We start from the raw sequence: 12,395 nt of genomic DNA on the forward strand, positions 1-12,395 counted from the left end.
CCCTGCCTTCCTTCATTGCCACTTCCATTGTTGAACTCAGAAAGAAGCTTTGATTACTTACCTTTTTTCCTTTTGCAGTTAATTTCTATTTCTTTTGCTCTTGTAACCCACACCACCGAAGGAACGAAATGCAAGTGCCGGTATGGAAGGGCCAGCGCATAAAGGGATACCATAGGGGACGTGCAGAGAGAGGAAAATGTTGGGTCGCTCTCACTTCAATAGAAGCCATCGCATTGACATGCTCCCGGACGGACTATCCCCAAACACTTCAAAGTAACTTCCCTCTGTAGAGTACCGCGTTGCAGTACATGCAGAGTACAATGCGCTTTGGCAGGTAAGGGTCCTTAGCGCAGCATATGGTGTACAAGGGTGTTGTTAAGCTGTGGTGCCGTACAGGAGTGTCCCTGTTGTGGGCCGCGGCCTATGTGGAGAATGCTGTACATGACTCTTATGCTCACCTGGTATCCACGGGGACGCAACTCAGCCCGGGTTGGTTGCAGGAATCTTCTCCCCAGTTTCCCTGGATGTTGTCTACGGAGGATGTTCAGCCTTGTTGTGGAATTAGGCATGCTCTCCGTCCTGCCTTCTTGGCAGGGGCACGTTGTCTTCTGTGGGCGTGTGCGACCAAGTTACTTCACTGGCGCGTGCCTGTTTAAGTGTCTCTCAGGTAGGTCTTATTGCAGCAGTTCTGTATAGCGTTGTTATCCATGCATGCCTTTCTTTGTCTAATAATGTCTTTTTGTTCCCCTAGGTGTGCAGAGCTTCAGCATGGTGAACTGGTCAAGTTGGGCCTCGCCGATAAGGATGGCGCATGATGGGCGCTATAATGCGGTGAGTAAGCGCTATGCGCAGTGCTGCCTTGTCTTGCTTTTGCTAACCTGTATAATTCCTTCCTTACAGGTCGCGGTGCTTCTCCAGCGTGTGTGGAACTCCGGAGCGGTGCTGGTCGGGAGGCGACCAGCCAGGTAAGCTTCTTGTGCTGTTTGTAGTTTAGCAATGTCAGAGTATGCCTTTTGTAATATTGTCCTATTCTTTCCTCTTTCAGGTCTTTCAATCCGGAAGGTATGCGTTGTCCAGAAGAAGCTGTTCACTGGAGCTGAGAGTGGATAACAGGATGGAGATTGCAGGTAAGTTGCTGCTAACGATGTCCCTTTTGTCTCCTCTGCAGGTTCGCTTCTCCGAGGCTCATGGTATCACAGGACACGGTGAACATCATGTTGCAGTCTGCAAAGTAACGCGAAACGTGCTTTGTTGCTTTGGTGTGGTTTAAATAGCCTCAACAAAGTAGTCCAGGTAAAGTAGTCCCTAGGCCACCACACCCAAAACACTGTACCGCATAGCTTAGTTCCTAGGGCTATGTGGGTGCCTCCATGTTAGCTGCAGGCCCAAATGAAAAAAGTTGTCCCCTTTTATACATGTTCTTCAAAGTGTATGAGCCTGGCGCCAGGACTGGCTCCAAGAGTCTTGGGAGTGAGTGCCAGGCCTTTAAGACCTTAATGGAGGCCTGAGCCCTGATCCTACCTGGCAAGTGGACTTGCTAGAGGGAGTCTGGGGGTAAGGGTCGTGACAGACATTACCCTCATTTATTTTTGGCACGGTAGTACCCTGCACACTGGTTCCTTATGCTTGTATTGCTGTTCTCGTCACCTGCGGTACGGCCATTAGCCGTAGGACTAGGATGCACAGACATGACTGATTTATCAAATTGAAAAATGCTTAGAACAAGGAGAAATGCAGCTTCAATACGTGCAAGAGGAAGGTCATTCTTAAGCATGGCCCATGCAGCTATAGTACTGTTTTACTCACCAGTAATAGTGTTAGCTCTCCAGAGAAAGTGCTGTTTACGTACTTCTGTTACAAACATGCACTACTATGTTGGTGACCAAGCCGCAATAGCTTTGCCATTTTGCAGACTTACTGCAAACATTTGCACCTGGAGTTAAATGTTATCTCAACTGTACGACCTTGCAGGCGAACCCCTTCACACATCCCGGCACTGTGCTCAGTGCAGACACAGCGTGTCTGTTTCATGGGTCCTGGAAAGGCAAGCAGCAAATCAATCAAACTATTGTGACATTTAGCACGCCCAGCGTACACTCGACGTTGCTGTTACTTGTTTTCAAGTGGGCCTCATACAGGCAGGCGTGGTGCAGGGACAAATTGGTAGGTTTACAGAGCAACCCGCATAGTTGTGCAGACTACTTGAAATGCGGCAGCCTACCGTATGTTTCCATAGGGCTGGCGACAGGGACGCACTTAACAGTACACAGAGGATTCCCTAGGCATGAACGTAGTTGTACAACAGAAAGACGTGCGCTCCCACAAGCAATTCAAAGGGCTTGCGGCCACTACTGCAGTCTTACGGATACCTGCATTGTGATTGAAGATACGCCCGGCAGGTGCTGTCTGCATAGGAATCCTCCACGTTGCTTACCTGTAGCCATCTCGGCTACTAATTTGCAGCACAGATTCACCATGCTATGTTAACAGAAAACAAAACGCCACGCACAGTCTCACCAACACTCAACATGCACACCTTTTATTTGTCAGATACACCGACACTATTAGGCAAAGGAAGCGGTAGCGCAAATGGATACATACACAGGGGAATTTGGCCTTTCCACAAGTTCATGAGGACGGCAGACAAGTTATCACTGACAAAATGTTCTTAAGGGGACGTTATGCTGAAGGTGCGGTACTGCAAACATATCACCTTCACTGGCAACCCTATGCTAACGCTATGTTCCCGATACTGTACCCTATTAAAAACCTATGAAATTCATTTACAAAAAAATGGTTAAAGGGACGTTATGGTTACAAGTTAAACCTAAAAACCCCTGAAATTCACCAGTTATGGTAAGCTAAGCGACCATAACTCGCACCACCACCGTGCACTGGTAAGACTAATACCCATGACATCAAAGATATCACAAATGTCATTCATGACATCGCTGATGACATCACATGTACATTTACTTTTTATGCACAGCCTCTACAAGGGATTGTCATAATGTTGGCAGAAAAATGTAAAAAAATAATTGCAAAAAGTATCATGCGCCAAATAGTTTATTAGATGATGCTTTGCTATAAACACCATTGTGTTACTGAGTTCATTCTAGTACATGAACGAGCTCCTATACAAATGTAGGCATTCTGTGCATCATGCGCCATAGAGCTGCAACATTCAAAACCTCTATGTTGGCTACTAAAATGATGAATCCTTTCGTTTTGCACTGTGGCACATGGCATCAGTACCTAACAATGCCTCCCTTACTGCATAATTGTATTACTACATACAAAACATAAGAAGACCACAATGTATACCAGTATGAGCATATACAGGGAAAGTAAAGTAGGCAATAAACGAACAGCATTACCAGAAAGTGTTCATAACATACCTACTTCAGTACATGCACAGACATGATTGCTGTGTCTCAATGCTGCTTCTTCCCCTATGTATATGTATTGTATGATGTGCGTGGAGTCTAAGGAAAGTAGTGCAAGTACATATGAGAAGAATAAGGTCTACACACATAGTACCTTTTTGCATTTGTACTCCCTGACTGTCACTGAAGAAAACCACCTGCCCTACATATAGTGAACAACAAAGAAACTAGACATGTGATGTCATCAGTGATGTCATGAATGACAATTGTGATGTCATGGGTATTAGTTTTAGCAGTGCACAGTGGTGGCGCGAGGTATGGTTGCTTAGCTTGCCATAACTGGTGAATTTCAGGGGGTTTTCGGTTTTACTTGTAACCATAACGTCCCTTTAACAATGTTTTTGTTGGTGTGTACACACACACACACACACGTACACACACACACGTTCTCTCTCTCTCTCTCTCTCTCTCTCTCTCTCTCTCTCTCTCTCTCTCTCTCTCTCTCTCTTTCTCTCTCTTTCTCTCTCTCTCTTTCTCTCTCTCTCTTTCTCTCTCTTTCTCTCTCTCTTTCTCTCTCTCTCTCTTTCTCTCTCTCTCTCTCTCTCACTTTCTCTCTCTTTCTCTCTCTCTCTTTCTCTCTCTCTCTCTCTCTTTTGGTCCAGGGAATGAGGCCCTCTTCTCCCTGCATTAGCCAGGAACCCTGCCCTCATCTGCAGAGGAACTGGAGGCTGCAATGTCATAGGGTGGAGGAGAGCCCTATTACTTCAAAAATAAATGGTTTCTTTTTTATGTCACTCTGACCTCATAAAGAATTTTTTTTTACGTTAAAGTAAGGAACCATAACGGCAATAATTTCTTTATGAAGGCAGAGTGACTACTATTTATTTTTTAAGTCATGGGGCTCCCCACCACATGACTCGGATGCCTCCAATCTGGAGGTTTCCATGTCATGGAGGTGGGAGCCCTCGGACTTCAAAGGCAGAGTGACTTCAAAAAAGAAATAGTTTCTTTTTATAGTCAGTGACTTTTAAAAGAAATTATTACTGTTATGGCTCCCGACTTTAACGGAAAATAATTGCTTTATGAAGTCAGTGACTTCAAAAAGAGATTTCTTTTTCAAGTAATAGGGCTTCCCTCCACCCCATGACATGGAGGCCTCCAGATCCTCTGCATATGACTGGAAGACGCATTCCTGACAACTGCAGGGAGCTGAAGGCCTCGTTCTCTGGACCAACTTTTATTCTGAGGGGGTCCCCTTCCAAGGCATGTGGTGGTGGGGACCCCCACCGCGGGTGCTCCCGCTGTGCCAGTGGTAATGGTTGAAACTATATAAGTGGGGTATTCCACGGAGACTGTTGAAAAGGGTTGGCTCTACATCACAATACTGCTGTGGCTGTAACATTTTGCCTTAATAGTACGCTTACAGATTCCATCAACACACATACTGGCCTTAAACAATGTTGTGTGCTAGCTCTTTGTTCACCTATAATTGGCTGATCCGCAGAATTAATTTAAATGTAGGAATGCTTAACCGCCATGGGTGGGTACCAGTAGGGTACAATGGCTGTATTATGCAGATAACTTGATTCTTCTGGACCTTGCCCTGGAGGGCCCACAGGACCAATTAGAATTACCCACATCATATGCTATGGAGCGTTGCCTGATTGTTAAGACCAACATCATGATGATCAGTTCTTGTTGTAATATTAAGCACTATTAATGGTTGTTTAATGGTAAATAGGACAACGTTGTACCCACCTACAATTATTTGGGCGTTACGGTAGGCCAGCATCTTAATTTGCATACGCACATGAAAAGCCTTTCAACATCTTGCTGCCATTAGGTTTGCTGTACAAAATTGTGGTTTCGCCTTAAAGCCTCATAAAGACCTATACAAGATGACAATTGTGTTGTCTATGATCCAGAAATAATTTGGGGGCCAACTGAAATGATTAATTTTATTAGATTAGATAATAGCTGGATAAAAAAGATATTTGGGCTTCCTAAAAGCCTTTCTGCAGAATTGCTGCATATGGAGTTCCTGGTATAGTGGTGTATATTTACTTATTACAGTGTCAGCCTAACTGTTATATATGCAATTGATTAGGGCTACTTCTAATAGTCTGATGTACTATATATATATGACAGGCACAGGTCTGAATATACTTGCTAACACTTGTACAAGTGTTTGAAAGTCAACAGCTCACAGGGTAAAGCTAGCCTCACAAAACTATAACTTTAAAAAGAAGTGGTGCTGCTGACTCGCAAAATCTGGTTTATTTGAGCACACAAAGTAATAGTGGAGAAGATCTCATGTATGACCCTGGCTGCATATAGTGCCTAAATCGGTATTGAAATTCCCAAGTCCATACGTTAGACTGGATTATATGCAAAATGCAAATGACTTTCGTTCTTTCTCCTGCTGCCGTTTCTGGAAAACCGCTCCCCCCCCCCCACTCACCTACTTACCTGTTTGTGGCACACCTCGTTGTGTGCTGCCATCTCCTCCATCGCTGGTTCCTTCACTTACGTGGATGGGAACCGGCGCCACAGGGTCCTTTTTTTTAAATTGTATTTATTTATTTTTTTACTTTGTTTAATCAGGACAACGGGGTGCCATTATAGTGAACACGGGAGCGGGAGTGTACCACCTGCTCCCCTTGTTCACTAAGATGGCACCGAATGGTATATTTATTAGTCCTTTTCGGCTGTACAGAATTTTTGTACAGCCGAAATTCCAACAAATATACCTTTTTCGGGTTTACTTTTGTTTTTTAAAACATATTTCTGCAGATGCCCAGAAATTTAACATTGCTGGTACTATGGCGATTATTGGGGTATGGGCAAAAACAGATGGGTATCTCAAAACGCTTTGGGTAGACTGCCAGAATCTAAACAAGATGTGCAAGAAATATCGAAGCATCTATGCTTTGTGGGAACATTTTGTATCCTGTAATAATTCTAATTTCATTCATTATCTTATTTGCTTCTGGTATGAAAGTGAAAACGAATGAAATAAGATGGTGTAAAACGATTCATTTTGTATTGGTTCTATTATATTGTGATGTGTTTACATATTGTGTGTATGTTTGTGTATATATATATATATTGTAGCTGTATTATATTGAGAGAAAAAGACTTTATTTATTTGTAATCGCAGTGTTTGTACCAAAGAGACAATAAGACATCGAGTAGCAACAAGTACCGTTGGTCCTATTTGTCAAACAACCATATTTTCCCAAGTCTCTTGAAGGCCGGGTAGGGAGGTTTATTTCTGATGTTAGGAGGTAGGGAGTTCCAGATGGTGGGTGCTGTGACGCAGAAGCTAACGCCTCCTGCTCTGGCGTATTTGAATCGAGGAGTGACCAGAGGGATGTTGCCGGATGATCGGAGAGAAAAGTACCTGCTGTCTCTTAGCGATGCTATTGTTCAGGTATAGAGGGGATTCTTTGTAGCTGCAACGGTGAGCAATAGTCTGGGTTTTTCAAGTCAATACAGGCTTTAATGGGTAGCCAGTGGGCTTCTTGCTGTGTTGCTGTGATGTAGTCTGAGCAAAGAAGCCCCAGTGGTGTGCACAAGGCTTTAATTTGGAGGAGTTACAGTTTAGCAAGCTTAGTTTCTGATGTGCCCTTGAGGAGAACGTTGCAGTAATAAAAATGTTCCATAATAACTTACTAGAAAGTTTTCATTCTATTAAAGACACGGAGGAGAGCATTATGCTTCTCTTCCTTTATTATTGCATATAAGGAAAAGCTCGGCAGCAAGATATTTTTGTGCACCTTATATATTAACATACTTATAATGAAGGTGCATCAAACATATAATAAAACACCATAAAATGTATCCCAAATCCATAACAGTTCCAGAACGGTAAAAAAACTCCATTTCCCATGATGCTCCCCAAGGTCATCCACTGTCCATAGCATGTGCCACCCGTCCTCCAATGGGCATGCAGGTATCCCCATAAACAGTCTTGTACAAGAAGTAACTTCCTCTTTCGAGGCTGCAAACTTGGCTGTCCGTGAAAAATAAGTAGAAACACAACTGCAGTCAACCAGAAGAAGAGGCGTCGAGCTGTGGATTAGGCAGACTTGTCTGTAGACGCTGTCAAGAAAAAGATACAGAACTATAATTACTTCATGCGTATGGTAACCCTAGTTCCCTTGTGGGGGGGGTGAGGAAGAGCATTGCATTAGTGTACAACTATGCATGTATTTTCAATTAACAGTCTATTGCAATGCTTAAAATTGCTCTAGTGATATGCGCCACTCTTTTCCCTCGCTGGGTGGGATAATGCTCGCCTCCGTGTCTTTAATAGAATTAAGACTTTCTAGTAAGTTATTATGGAAAATCTTTATTCTATGTCAAGACCGGAGGCTCACATTATGCTTGTTCAAAGCTTACTTACCACAATTGAAGCAGGCTGTTCTACTGGTTTCAGTTAGAACTCTTTGAATATTGACTCTCCTGCCCAATCCACCATCCTCATGATGTCCTCTAAACGAACACCAACCTGGAAGGTGCTGGGGGCCATGGCTCCTGTAACAGAATGGACGCTGAATTGAAGAGTATCTATCCCTGCTTGTGCTAGGGTCCATTGCACCCAGCGTGCTAAAGTAGGGGCTGAAACTGCTTTGTGGGGTCTGCAAATAGCTATGAGAAGCTGACCGTTAGGCGAGGTTCTGAGGGAAGCTGTCACTTCTTCGTAGGTTTTCAAACATTGTACTAAGCAAAGCTTGGATTGTCCCTGAAAGCTGGGTAAAAAATCACTTTCGAGTCGCACTTAGTTCTTCTTTGTATGTGAAAAACAATACCGTCAGGTGAAAAGGACCTGCCCGCTAGGTCTAGAGCTCTGACATCTGAAACTCTCCTACAAGAAACTAGACAAAGCAAGGTAGTAAGCTTGCCAGAGAGAGCCGTACGTGATAGCTTCTCGTTAGGCGGCCATGAGAGAAAAAGATTGAGTGCTTTAACGTCCCACAATTCGTCATAACGGGGGGGAGCCGGCACTGTAAGTCGGGACGCCTTTAAGCAATCTGCAAACAAGATGATGCTCTCCAGCTGGGGCCCCTTTTATGAGGTCGTGGCCTGCAGAAATTGCAGAGCGATAAGCGTTCACTGTTCTGTACACAAGTCCTCTTTCCACCAAAGAGGCTAAGAAATTGAGAATTTCCTCTAAAGGTGCTGAAACTGGGTGAAAACCCCGGTCCTGACACCAGGCCCTCCAGGAATTGGAATACCTCTTGAGGGTTGCGGGGGCCCAGCTCTCCTCAATGAAATAGACTGCTTTGAGGGACATGCTCGGAGTCCTCCATCTCGCCCCGAAATCCTTCAAGCCGCCAGAGTCAGGGGCCCGGAGAGGAGCAGGGGGTGAGCTTGCCTCCACTGATTCAATAGAAGATCCGGAGAGTGGGGTAGAAGGATTGGAGAATCCATAGAAAGTTCCAGAAGAACTGGATACCAGGTCTGAGAAGTCCAGACTGGGGCTATGAGAACTAGCTCTGTTTCGTTCTCACAGGCCTTTGCCAGGGTCTTCGCCATCATGAAAAAGGGGGGAAACGCTTAGTGAACCCCCTCTGTCCAGGGCTGTAAGAATGCATCTGTCACCGAAGATGGCTCTGCCGTTCCAGGCCTCCATGTGCGTGAGCCACCAATTGAGTTCTGTTCTCGCCTGGGGGGGACAGTGTCAGGCATTGAGAGTAAGAGAGACTGCGTCTTAGGTGTTGACCCTTCAGTCTTTGCAGTTCTCGGTAATGAAGGGGACCGGGAAATATTGCTTGGATAGAAGTCCCATCACCCTCGCTAGCTCCTGTATAGAGATGAAGTCCCTCTGTAGAAGCCTGCGAATCTCCCGATTGGTGGAATGTATCTTGGCAGATGGGAGACGAAGTTGTGCATTTTGGGTGTCCAATACGAACCCGAGAATTTCTAGGTTCCTGGGAGGACAAACAATTGACACCTCCCAATTGATGAGAAAGCCGAGACTGTGCAGCAGATCTCTAGCCAGCCTGGCTTGTTCTTGTACTAGCTCCTGAGACTGAGCCATAACTTTAATGTCGTCCAGATACACTATTAGTCGGATGCCCTGTTCTCTGAGATGAGCCATCACTGGGTCTCAACAGCTTGGTAAAGGCCCAGGGTGCTGAAGAGAGCCCGAAGGGTAAACTCGTGAATTCCCAGTCTCGGAGCCCCCAAGAAAACCTTAGGTAACTCACATGTGCCTGATGAATGGGCACTGCGAGATAGGCATCCTTTAGGTCCAGGCGCATGAGCCAATCGTTTGGCCTCAAAATGTCCCTGAGCATGTGGATGCTTTCCATATTGAAATGACGGTAGATTATAAACTCGTTGAGCGCTCTCAGATTTATTACGAGCCTCATCTTCTCCTTCCTGCGCACTAGAATAATTGGGCTGAATAAACCGCCCGGACTCGAGCAGGGGCGAATCGCTTGCTTCTGATATAGGCTGTGAATCTCGCCGTCTAGTGCACTCTGATCTATTTCGGACATCATTATAGGAGCGGGGCGACTGACCTGAAAGGGCTGTGCGAAAAACTCTAGGCGCAGGCCGCGCGCTGCGTCCCTGACCCAGGCGTCCCCTGATGAGACATCCCAAGCATTTGTAAAGAGTGGTAGCCTCCACCCAATGGGTGTATGTGGCGCTGGCGCTGGTATGAGCAGACTGACCTGCGGGTTGATGCTGGGCTGTGTTCGTAGCGGCTCTCCTCCAGAAACGCCCCCTGCCTCATCCTCTAGACGGAAAGAAGGTATTGGGGCGCTCTTGCCAGGCATTGTGTTGCTCCCTCTGGTATTGAAGTCTTCTGTCGAAGGAATAGCGGCCGGACGAGCGACCTCGATCGGCCCTGGAGAAAATGTTTGATGCAAAGACCCTCTTGATGGACGCCTGGGCTTTGTCTAAAGCGGTACAGGTACCGAGAAACTTAGACATTTCCTTCATGAAAGGATCCCCAAAGAGTAAGCCTTGAGCGGCAGCACCAGACTCGATGTTTGCCAATTCAGTTAGCTTCGAGTCAATCTTAAAGAGGATGCCCTTTCGACGCTCTGTGGAAATGGCGCAACTTGCATTGCCCAGTAGACAGACTGCTCTCTGAGCCCAACCGGAGAGGATCACTGCGTCAATATGGTCTGAAGAGTTGGAGGCTTCTTCCGCCAGGTCTAAGATCTTTGCTAGGAGACCGATGACGTCCAGAAGCTTATCCTGGCAAGACTTCCAGGCTTGGTCGATGCCTTTTCTAGGATCTTTCAAGTGTTTGCCCAAGAACGTGGTCATTTTTTAATCGAGTTCTGGAGTCAGAGCCACTCTTTCCGGTATCTCAGGACGTGGGCATTCTGCCCGTAGTCTCGCTCTGATCTTTGTCGAGCGGCTTGCGCAGCCTGCTAAAAATGTAATCGGTTGTTCTGGCTGATGGCTCCCAGTCAGAGGATCTGGGGTGTACTAAATCTTCGGGGGTTCAAACATCCCCTTTTCAGGAGGCTGTTCCCCGGTGCTTCTCCTGGGGATGGGGGCTGACGCAATCCCTGAGGTTGAGGGTTGCGAACCCCATATCTGGGTATCTTCATCTGAGGAAGAGTGCGCCAGATCGTCGTCATATATTCTTGCACTTTGATCATCTTCCATGCCCTGTCCATCTCCCTCTGGGCTTGAGGGTCTAGTACCCCTGTTTTCCTCCTCGGGGTTAGAGGGTCCTTCAAGGGAAGGGGTTAGCCTCCTATTCATAAAGCCTTTTTTTAGCCTGGATAAAGCGTCAGATACAGCAGCAGTGGCAGGAATCGATTGGCTCGGGGGGGGGGGGGTCAGAGAGCTCTTGTTCTTGCGAGCCGGACTACATCCCCCTTGTGTAAGGTGCTTCCTCTTCTGGGTCTTTTTTTCTCTGTTGAAGATGCCCCTCGCATGCGCTCCTCCATATTGTCTAGGAGCTGTTGTATTGGCAGGAGCATGCCTGACACAGCCTTTTTAATGCTGTTCTCAACAGTGGATCCCAATACCTTTTTTTTTTTAAGGCTTTTTTCCAGAGCCAACTCATCAATATAACATGAATCCTCCTCACCTTCAGACCAAGCCTGATCTGATTGAGGGGGGTACTGCGCTGCCATGATAATTATAAGCACCTTACCTTCTGTTCCTTATTTATTTTTTCCTTTTCTTCTCTGGGCTCACTGATCGCCTTCTCTCAAAGCCCAGTAGTTGTCAATCAATATATTATTATTATTTTTTTTGGTAGGAGTACTTAATTCCACTCCTGTTCTAAATGTGCTCCCTAATCAGGCTGGAGCAGCAGAACAGAAGTTACTTTTTCTTTCATGTGTGTCCTTTTCCTTCAATTTTTTTTTTATGTTCTTCTGAAATAATGAGGCAAGTGAAAGAAAGAACTCCGGCGCCGGGTTCGCAGCAACTGTTATTTTCGAACGGAAATGCTTACGCGAGCGCCGGAGCCTGAAGAAAGGGACCAGGGAGAGCAGGAGCTCCCCCTGGTGGCTCGTGGGCGGCAAAGCACACCACCAAAGGCTGCGCTGTCTTCGCCTGGGGCCCGCAAGAAACTACTCTGGGCCGGGGAAGGCAGCGCAGTCACAGCGGTACCCGCTGCTGCGCTCAGCAAAGACGCTGCAACCGGGAATACGCAAAAAAAAAAGTTTGCAATGAATATAGTCTCCGACGCCAGTAGGAAGTAGCTGGCGTCAGAAGAAACAAGGAAGATACGCCCGACAAAGGCAGTTAGAAACAACACGCTAATCAAGTACATAATAATATAATAAGCAAATATACGATTAAGCAATGAATATGCTCAAGTGACTATATAAACAGAATTGAACCTGCGTAACCTTGAACTGACATTCTAACTAAACCATGCTAGTGTGTGAAGTGTTTCTATTTTAGATGCACCCATACATTACACACAGAATATTTAATTTAGAAATGATTGTATGAAGAAGCATGAAGATCCCTTGGTGAAGAGACCAATTTAATTTGTGCAACTATCCATAGAATTTG

General features: G+C 45.8%; 1 protein-coding gene across 2 annotated transcripts in view; it reads left to right on the top strand.

Annotated features, from left to right (window-relative positions):
* PSENEN (presenilin enhancer, gamma-secretase subunit) overlaps positions 1-12,395 on the top strand; it is a 205,973-nt gene that overhangs the window by 175,820 nt on the left and 17,758 nt on the right. The window lies entirely within an intron of this gene.

This window comes from Ambystoma mexicanum, chromosome 1p (assembly GCF_040938575.1).
Source record: "Ambystoma mexicanum isolate Mex_15411 chromosome 1p, UKY_AmexF1_1, whole genome shotgun sequence".
In the NCBI taxonomy this organism is placed as follows: Eukaryota; Metazoa; Chordata; class Amphibia; order Caudata; family Ambystomatidae; genus Ambystoma; species Ambystoma mexicanum.